Source organism: Ovis aries, chromosome 24 (genome assembly GCF_016772045.2).
Source record: "Ovis aries strain OAR_USU_Benz2616 breed Rambouillet chromosome 24, ARS-UI_Ramb_v3.0, whole genome shotgun sequence".
NCBI lineage: Eukaryota > Metazoa > Chordata > Mammalia > Artiodactyla > Bovidae > Ovis > Ovis aries.
In genome coordinates this window covers 8,390,115-8,398,487 of record NC_056077.1, presented here as the reverse complement: position 1 = coordinate 8,398,487, position 8,373 = coordinate 8,390,115, and the positions used below count along the sequence as shown (strand labels likewise).

General features: G+C 45.5%; 1 non-coding gene across 1 annotated transcript; it reads right to left on the bottom strand.

Annotated features, from left to right (window-relative positions):
* Positions 1-283: 283 nt before the first annotated feature.
* On the bottom strand, positions 284-386 carry LOC114110695 (U6 spliceosomal RNA). The gene has a single exon (XR_003586938.1). It is a non-coding gene; the product is annotated as a U6 spliceosomal RNA (small nuclear RNA).
* Between the last annotated feature and the right edge of the window lie 7,987 nt (positions 387-8,373).

Genomic DNA, 8,373 nt, shown 5'->3' with positions numbered 1-8,373 from the left:
AGAATCCCACGGACAGAGGAGACTGGTGGGCTACAGTCCATGGGGTCGCCAAGAGTCGGACACGACTAAAGTGACTTATCATGGACATTCTTTTTCGCGTTCTTTCTCATACAGGTTATCACAGAATATTGAGTAGATCCCTGTGCTATACAGTAAGTAGGTCCTTGTTGGTTATCTGTCTTACATGCGGTAGCGTGTGTATGTTCATCCCACGCTCCTGATTTATCCCTCTCCATGTTTCCCTTTGATAACCATGATTTCGTTTCCCATAACTGTAAGATTGAAAAATATGGAATGCTTCATGAATTTTCATGACGACTAGTGCAGGAGCCATGTTACTCTTGTCTGTATAGTTCTAATTTTAGTATATGTGCTGAAGCAAGCACCTAACCGTGTTTTTTGGTTAAACATTATTTTCAGATGTATTTGTCAGAAATAAAGTATGGGTTATTGTTAAAACAAACAAAAATACGAAAGTATCAGTTTAAAAAGAGCAATCCCCTTGCAGTGACCAATCCCAGTGAAAGGTGGTAAAGACCATTAACAGTTTGGTATATATCCTCCTGCATACTGAGAAGTCCCTTGAGAGTCCCTTGAATTGCAAGGAGATCCAACCAGTCCATCCTAAAGGAAATCAGTCCTGAATATTCATTGGAAGGACTGATGCTGAAGCTGAAGCTCCAATACTTTGGCCACCTGATGCGAAGAACTGATTCATTGGAAAAGACCCTGATGCCAGGAAAGGTTAAAGGCAGAAGGAGAAGGGGATGGCAGAGGATGAGATGGTTGGATGGCATCACTGATTTGATGGACATGAATTTGAGCAAACTCGGGGAGATAGTGAAAGACAGGGAAGTCTGACGTGCTGCAGTCCACCGGGTCACGGCTGAGCTACTGAACACCACCACTACAATATATGTCCTACAAAAATGAATGCATGCATTACAGGGTGTGGTTTTCAGCAGTGAGTTCATGTGATAGGACCCCTTTTACTACCTGCTGTATTCAGCTAATGTATCTGGGCCATTAGATAAGGGCTGATGTCAGAGCAACTCCAGAGGGCATCTCCATAGAGGGCAGTGTGAATGGGCTGGAGAGGAAGCATCGCAAGGAATACCCAGCCTGTGCAACTTCAGCACTGTGGACAGGGGCACAGCTCACCCCTCCAACCCTGAATGGTCAACGCAAAGACGACTAAGACGTAGACATGGTCCTCAGGGAATTCACAGTCTTGTGGGAGGGGCAGCTTTGTGGTGGAATGAGAATAGTGTTAGTTGCTCTCAGTCACGCCGACTTTTTGCAACCTCATGGACTGTAGGCCACCAGGCTCCTCTGTGGAATTCTCCAGAAAAGAATACTGGAGTGGGTTGCCATTTCCTTATCCAGGGGATCTTCCCGACCCAGGGATGGAACCTGGGTCTCCTGCACTGCAGGCAGATTCTTTACATCAGTCAGTCAGTTCAGTCGCTCAGTCGTGTCCGACTCTTTGTAACCCCATGAACCGCAACACGCCAGGCCTCCCTGTCCATCATCAACTCCCGGAGTTCACCCAAACCCATGTCCATTGAGTTGGTGATGCCATCCAACCATCTCATCCTCTGTCGTCCCCTTCTCCTCCTGCCCTCATTACCATCAGAGCCACCATAATAGCTTAATAATGACATTACAAGAAAATATAGATGTAATTCCCCAAACTCTGCCCACAAGACTTGAGTAGGATCTTACTGTAAGTTGAAGGGAGTTTTGTCCTGACACATGGTTTGTGAAAGAATGAATTGCTGTTGGGTTTAACTGATTGTAGATGAGTTGTGGTGTGGTTTATCTAAAGGCTATTGAATGCATCTTATAATACTTAATAAAATGTTTATTCTTTTAGTATATAGTCAAAGCTATGGTTTTTCAGTAGTCATGTACAGATGTGAGAGTTGGGCCATAAAGAAGACTGAGTGCTGAAGAATTGATGCTTTCGCATTTTGGTGATGGAGAAGACTCTTGAGAGTCTCTTGGATTGCAAGGAGATCCAACCAGTCCATCCTAAAGGAAGTCAGTCCTGAATATTCATTGGAAGGACTGATGCTGAAGCTGAAGCTCCACTACTTGGCCACCTGATGCAAAGAGCTGATTCAAGGGAAAACACCCTGATGCTGGGAAAGACTGAGGGCAGGAGAAGGGGGCAGCAGAGGAAAGACAGTTACACAGCATCACCGACTCAATGAACATGCATCTGAGCAGACTCCAGGACATAGTGAAGGACAGGGGAGCCTGGCGTGCTGCAGTCCATGGGGTCACAAAGAGTCAGACACTTGGTGACTGAACATCAACAGTGTTCGTGAACATCCACTGAGCATCCTGTGCTAAGCATGTGGCTTGCATTATCTCTGTTAATCCTCTTCACCACACTCTGATGGAGATAATCTTAAGGATCCTGTTTTACAAATGAAGAAACTGAAGCTCAGAAAGATGAATTGACAGGAGGGAATAGTGATCTTATAAACGCACAGGGAAAACCTCTAAATGTGGCATTTGGGTGGCAAAATCCTGTGGCCCGGTATGACATTCAGCTAACTGGCCTTGGGGGTTAAGGTACATGCTGAGAGAGGGTGTGCCTTGCAGTTGGGCCCTTTATTTATTCACGCTGTAATAAGGAGCTGCCCCGGTGTCTCAACTAGTAAAGAATCCACCTGCAATACGGGAGACATGGGTTCCATCCCTGGGTTGGGAAGATCCCCTGGCGAAGGGAGCAGCTACCCATTCCAGTATTCTGGCCTGGAGAATTCCATAGACTGTATAGTCCATAGGGTTGCAAAGAGTCGGACAGGACTGAGCGACTTTCACTTCACAAGGAGCTGCTGCTAAAACTCACTCACCTCCGTACAGCCACGCAGGAACAGTAAACTTCTATCTCCTGGCCGGCGGGACGTGGCTGTAATGTCCCAGACCGCCACAGCCACATCTCGTGCTGTCTTTGTACCTATGGAAGCATCCAGAGCAGGCAGTTACTTGTCCAGGGATCCCCTACGCTTGCCGGTTTACTTCCCAGACAGGGCCTCGGGCGTCTCTCTCTCGCCCCCTGCTGTCTACTTTCCATACTGCAGCCAGCCTCCTCTAATAAGTGAGTATATGAACTATTAATATTTTGCTCTGCTGTTGCTTTGTTTTCCTGTATGCCTTTTTCCTTATTATTGGCACTTGTAGGATTTATTTTTTATTTTATTTATTTCTTTGACTGCACCGGGTCTTTGTTGTGGCATGAGGGATGTTTAATTGCAGCACGTGGAATCTAGTTCCCAGATCAGGGCTCGAACCCCCGTCAGCAGCGTGGAGCCTTAGACACCAGACCACCAAGTAGGTCCCTAGGATTTATTTTATTAATCTTGAAATTAAAAATAATTCAGTAAGAAATGTTTCATAGACGCCTCGACTATTGAGTTTGGCTTATAGAAATTAAGTTTTTCTTTTCACATAAGAAAAATGATTCCCCAATTATTGCCATAAATGTTTGTCTCATCATCTGTTCTTTGTTTCTCGAATGTGCAACATTCATTTATTGAATTTCTTGGCTCTTTATTTCTATTTAGTACTTCATATGCAGTCCTTTAGTCTCTGAGTTTAATTTTTTTTTCTATAATAAATTATACACCACTCCAAGAAAATGCGTATCTGACCCCTCCTTGGATGCTCCTTCATGGCAACCCATGGGCTCTTGGAGTGCTGTGAATGCCCCTAGACCTGCACACCCCATTCCCACCCCCACCCCCGCGACTTTCAAACTCCGCTTCATACACAGGCGCTGTTCACCACCCCAGCTCCTTGTTTGGTTCTGATAACATGTACAGCATGACCACGCCAAGGAACTGTGGGCACCCCCGCCCTCCTCGGGTCAGCCTGTCTCGGGAGAGGGCGGCGGTCTCCACAGGAAGTAGGCTCGCTCTCTGCGGCTGCCCGCAGGCCTCTCGGCTAAACACACCAAGGATTTTTTCTCATCATCACCACCCCCATCAAAGGTGGTAGGACATTACTCTGCGATGCCTTTCCGGAGCTACAAATTATTCCCAAGGAGGCTCTGAAACAAGCCTTATTTCCTCTGCTGAATCAGCTCCCTGGAGGAACTTGCGGGCTGGCAAGGGAGGGGGAGGGGGAGGGGGAGGGGGAGGGGAGAGACTCTGGAAACCCCAGTCTCCCGTCAATCCTTCCTTCCTTCCATGTTAAAAAAAATAACTTATTTATTTGGCTGCAAGGGGTCTTCGTTGTGGCATGCGAACTCTTAGTTGCAGCATGTGGGATCTAGTTCCGTGACCAGGATTGAACCTGGGCCCTCTGCATTTGGGAGCAAGAAGCCTTAGCCACTGGACCACCAGGGAAGTCCCCCACCCATATTTTTAAAAAGTAACCCCCCAAAAGGTGAAATTAGCATTTATATTTTATCTAACCCAGTATATCAAAAACTGTATCATATCAATATATACTCCAGGTTTTCTTAGTTTTTAATGAGATACTCTAAAATATCTGGAATGCAAAAGTAGGAAGTCAAGAGATACCTGGAGTAACAGGCAAGTTTGGCCTTGGAGTACAAAATGAAGCAGGGCAAAGGCTAACAGACTTTTGCCAAGAGAACAGACTGGTCACAGCAAACACCCTCCTCTAACAACACAAGAGACAACTCTACACATGGACATCACCATATGGTCAATACCAAAAATCAGATTGGTTATATTCTTTGCAGCCAAAGACAGAGAAGCTCTATATAGTCAGAAAAAACAAGACCAGGAGCTGACTGTGCCTCAGATCCTGAACTCCTTATTGCCAAATTCAGACTTAAAGAAAGTAGGGAAAATCACTAGACCATTCAGGTATGACCTAAATCAAATCCCTTACAATTATACAGTGGAAGTGAGAAATAGATTAAAGGGATTAGATCTGATAGACAGAGTGCCTGATGAACTATGGATGGAGGTTCCTGACATTGCACAGGAGGCAGTGATCAAAACCATCCCCAAGAAAAAGAAAATGCAAAAAGGCAAAATGATTGTTTAAGGAGGCCTTACAAATAGCTGAGAAAAGAAGAGAAAGAAAGGCAAAAGAGAAAGGGAAAGACATACCCATCTGAATGCAGAGTTCCAAAGAATAGCAAGGAAAAATAAGAAAGCCTTCCTCAGTGATCAGTGCAAAGAAATAGGAAAACAATAGGATGGGAGAGACTGGAGATCTCTTCAAGAAAGTTAGAGATACCAAGGGAATATTTCATGCAAATATGGGCTCGATAAAGAACAGAAATGGTATGGACCTAACAGAAGCAGGAGATATTAAGAAGAGGTGGTAAGAATACACAGAAGAACTGTACAAAAAAGATCTTCACGACCCAGATAACCATGATAGTGTGATCACTCACCTAGAGCCAGACATCCTGGAATGTGAAGTCAAGTGGGCCTTAGAAAGCATCACTACGAACAAAGCTAGCGGAGGTGATGGCATTCCAGTTGAGCTATTTCAAATCCTGAAAGATGATGTTGTGAAAGTGCTGCACTCAATATGCCAGCAAATTTGGAAAACTCAGCAGTGGCCACAGGACTGGAAAAGGTCAGTTTTCACTCCAATCCCAAAGAAAGGCAATGCCAAAGAATGCTCAAACTACTGCACAATTGCACTCATCTCACATGCTAGCAAAGTAATGCTCAAAATTCTCCAAGCGAGGCTTCAACAGTATGTGAACCAAGAACTTCCAGATGTTCAAGCTGGATTTAGAAAAGGCAGAGGAAACAGAAATCAAATTGCCAATTTGGTAATAGAAAAAGCAAAATAGTTCCAGAAAAGCATCTACTTCTGTTTTATTGACTATGTCAAAGCCTTTGACTGTGTGGATCACAACAAACTGTGGAAAATTCTTAAAGAGATGGGAATAACAGACCACCTGACCTGCCTCCTAAGAAACCTGTATGCAGGTCAAGAAGCAACAGTTAGAATCAGACGTGGAACAACAGACTGGTTCCAAACTGGAAAAGGAGTAGCAAGACTGCATATTGTCACCTGCTTATTTAACTTCTATGCAGAGGACATCATGAGAAACGCTGGGCTGGAAGAAGCACAAGCTGGAATTTAGATTGCCAGGAGAAATATCAATAACCTCAGATACACAGATGACACCACCCTTATGGCAGAAAGTGAAGAGGAACTAAAGAGCTTCTTGATGAACGTGAAAGAGGAGAGTGAAAAAGCTGGCTTAAAACTCAGTGTTCAAAAAAGGAAGGTCATGGCATCTCGTCCCATCACTTCATGGCAAATAGATTGGAAACAATGGAAACAGTGACAGACTTTATTTTCTTGGGCCTCAAAATCACTGCAGATGGTGACTACAGCCATGAAATTAAAAGATGCTTGCTCCTTGGAAGAAAACCTATGACCAACCTAGACAGCATATTAAAAAGCAGAGACATTACTTTGCCAACAACGGTCTGTCTAGTCAAAGCTGTGGGTTTTCCAGTAGTCATGTATGGATGTGAGAGTTGGACTATAAAGAAAGCTGAGCGCTGAAGAATTGATGCTTTTGAACTGTAGTGTTGGAGAAGACTCTTGAGAGTCCCTTGGATTGCAAGGAGATCCAACTGGTCCATCCTAAAGGAAGTCAGTCCTGAATATTCATTGGAAGGACTGATGCTGAAGCTGAAACTCCAATCCTTTGGCCACCTGATGTGAAGAACTGACTCACTGGAAAAGACCCTGATGCTGGGAAAGATTGAGGGCAGGAGGAGAAGGGGTCGACAGAAGATGAGATGGTTGGATGGCATCACCGACTTGATGGACCTGAGTTCGAGCAAGCTCCGGGAGTTGGTGATGGACAGGGAAGCCTGGCGTGCTGCGGCCCGTGGGGTCGCAAAGAGTCGGTCACGACTGAGCGACTGAACTGAACTGAATGAGATACCTTCTTCTTTTCTCATATCAAGTTAGGAAGACCTATGAATATTTTACACCACTAACATATGTCCATCTGGGGGCCCCCACACATTCTGTGCTTAGTTGTTCAGTCATGTCTGACTCTTTTGTGACCCCATGAACTGCAGCCCCTCAGGCTCCTCTGTCGATGGGGATTCTCCAGGCAAGAATACTGGAGTGGGGTTGCCATTTCCAACCCCTGTGTTAACAAGGTGTGGCTGGTGGCTCCCATACTGGAGAGCACTGCTCCAGAACACTCATTCTCAGCGGGAAGTTACCCCCGCCCCACTCCACCCGTTTCACTAGAGAGACATTTGGGAAATTTTAGGCGCTCTTTTTGTTTCCACACTGTTTTCTCTCCTTTGGCTGCACCTTGCAGCTCCTGGGATCTTAGGTCCCTGTTGTCCTTGTTCAGTCGCTCAGTCAAGTCTGACTCTTTTTGACACCATAGATTGCAGCACGACAGGCTCCTCTCTTCACTGCTGCTGCTAAGTCGCCTCAGTCGTGTCCAACTCTGTGCGACCCCATAGACGACAGCCCACCAGGCTCCACCGTCCCTGGGATTCTCCAGGTAAGAACAATGGAGTGGGTGGCCATTTCCTTCTGCAATGCATGAAAATGAAAAGTGAAAGCGAGGTCGCTCAGTCGTGTCCGACTCTTCGCGACCCCATGGACTGTAGCCTAACAGGCTTTTCCATCCATGGGATTTTCCAGGCAAGAGTACTGGAGTGGGATGCCATCGCCTTCTCTGCCTCTCTTCACTGTCTCCTGGAATTTGCTCAGTTGCATGTTTATTGAGTCGGTGACACTATATAATCATCTTATCCTCTGCTGTCCTCTTCTCCTTTTGTGCTCAATCTTTCCCAGCATCAGGGTCTTTTCCAAAAAGTTAGTTCTTTGCATCAGGTGGCCAGAGTAGTGGAGCTTCAGCTTCAGCATCAGTCCTTCCAATGAATATTCAGGGTTAGTTGATTTCAGTTAGGATGGACTGGTTGATCAGTCTCCTTACTGTTCAAGAGTCTTCTCCAGCACCGCAATTTGAAAGCCTCAGTTCTTTGGTGTTCACCCTTCTTCATGCCCCAACTCTCACATCCATACGTGACGACTGGAAAAACCATAGTTTGACTGTACAGAGCTTTGTCGGCATGGATCAAACCCATGCCCTCTGCAGTGGAAGCATGGAGTGTTAGCCACTGGACCAGGAGGGAAGTTCCTATTTCCACAATTATTGAAGAGCTGTTGGTGTAAAGTGGGCAGGCGCCAGGACAGTGCTGCCAAATGAAGAACGGTCCTATGTCCCTCCTGTGACTTTTGAATCTTCCACTGAACATTCACAAAGATGGTAAAACAAATGAACAAGCAAACAGAAACATCTGTAAGCTCTGAACCTACCTCTCTGTTTTATGTATGATCCCAGAGTGTCTTTTGGACTATTTTGTTGTACAC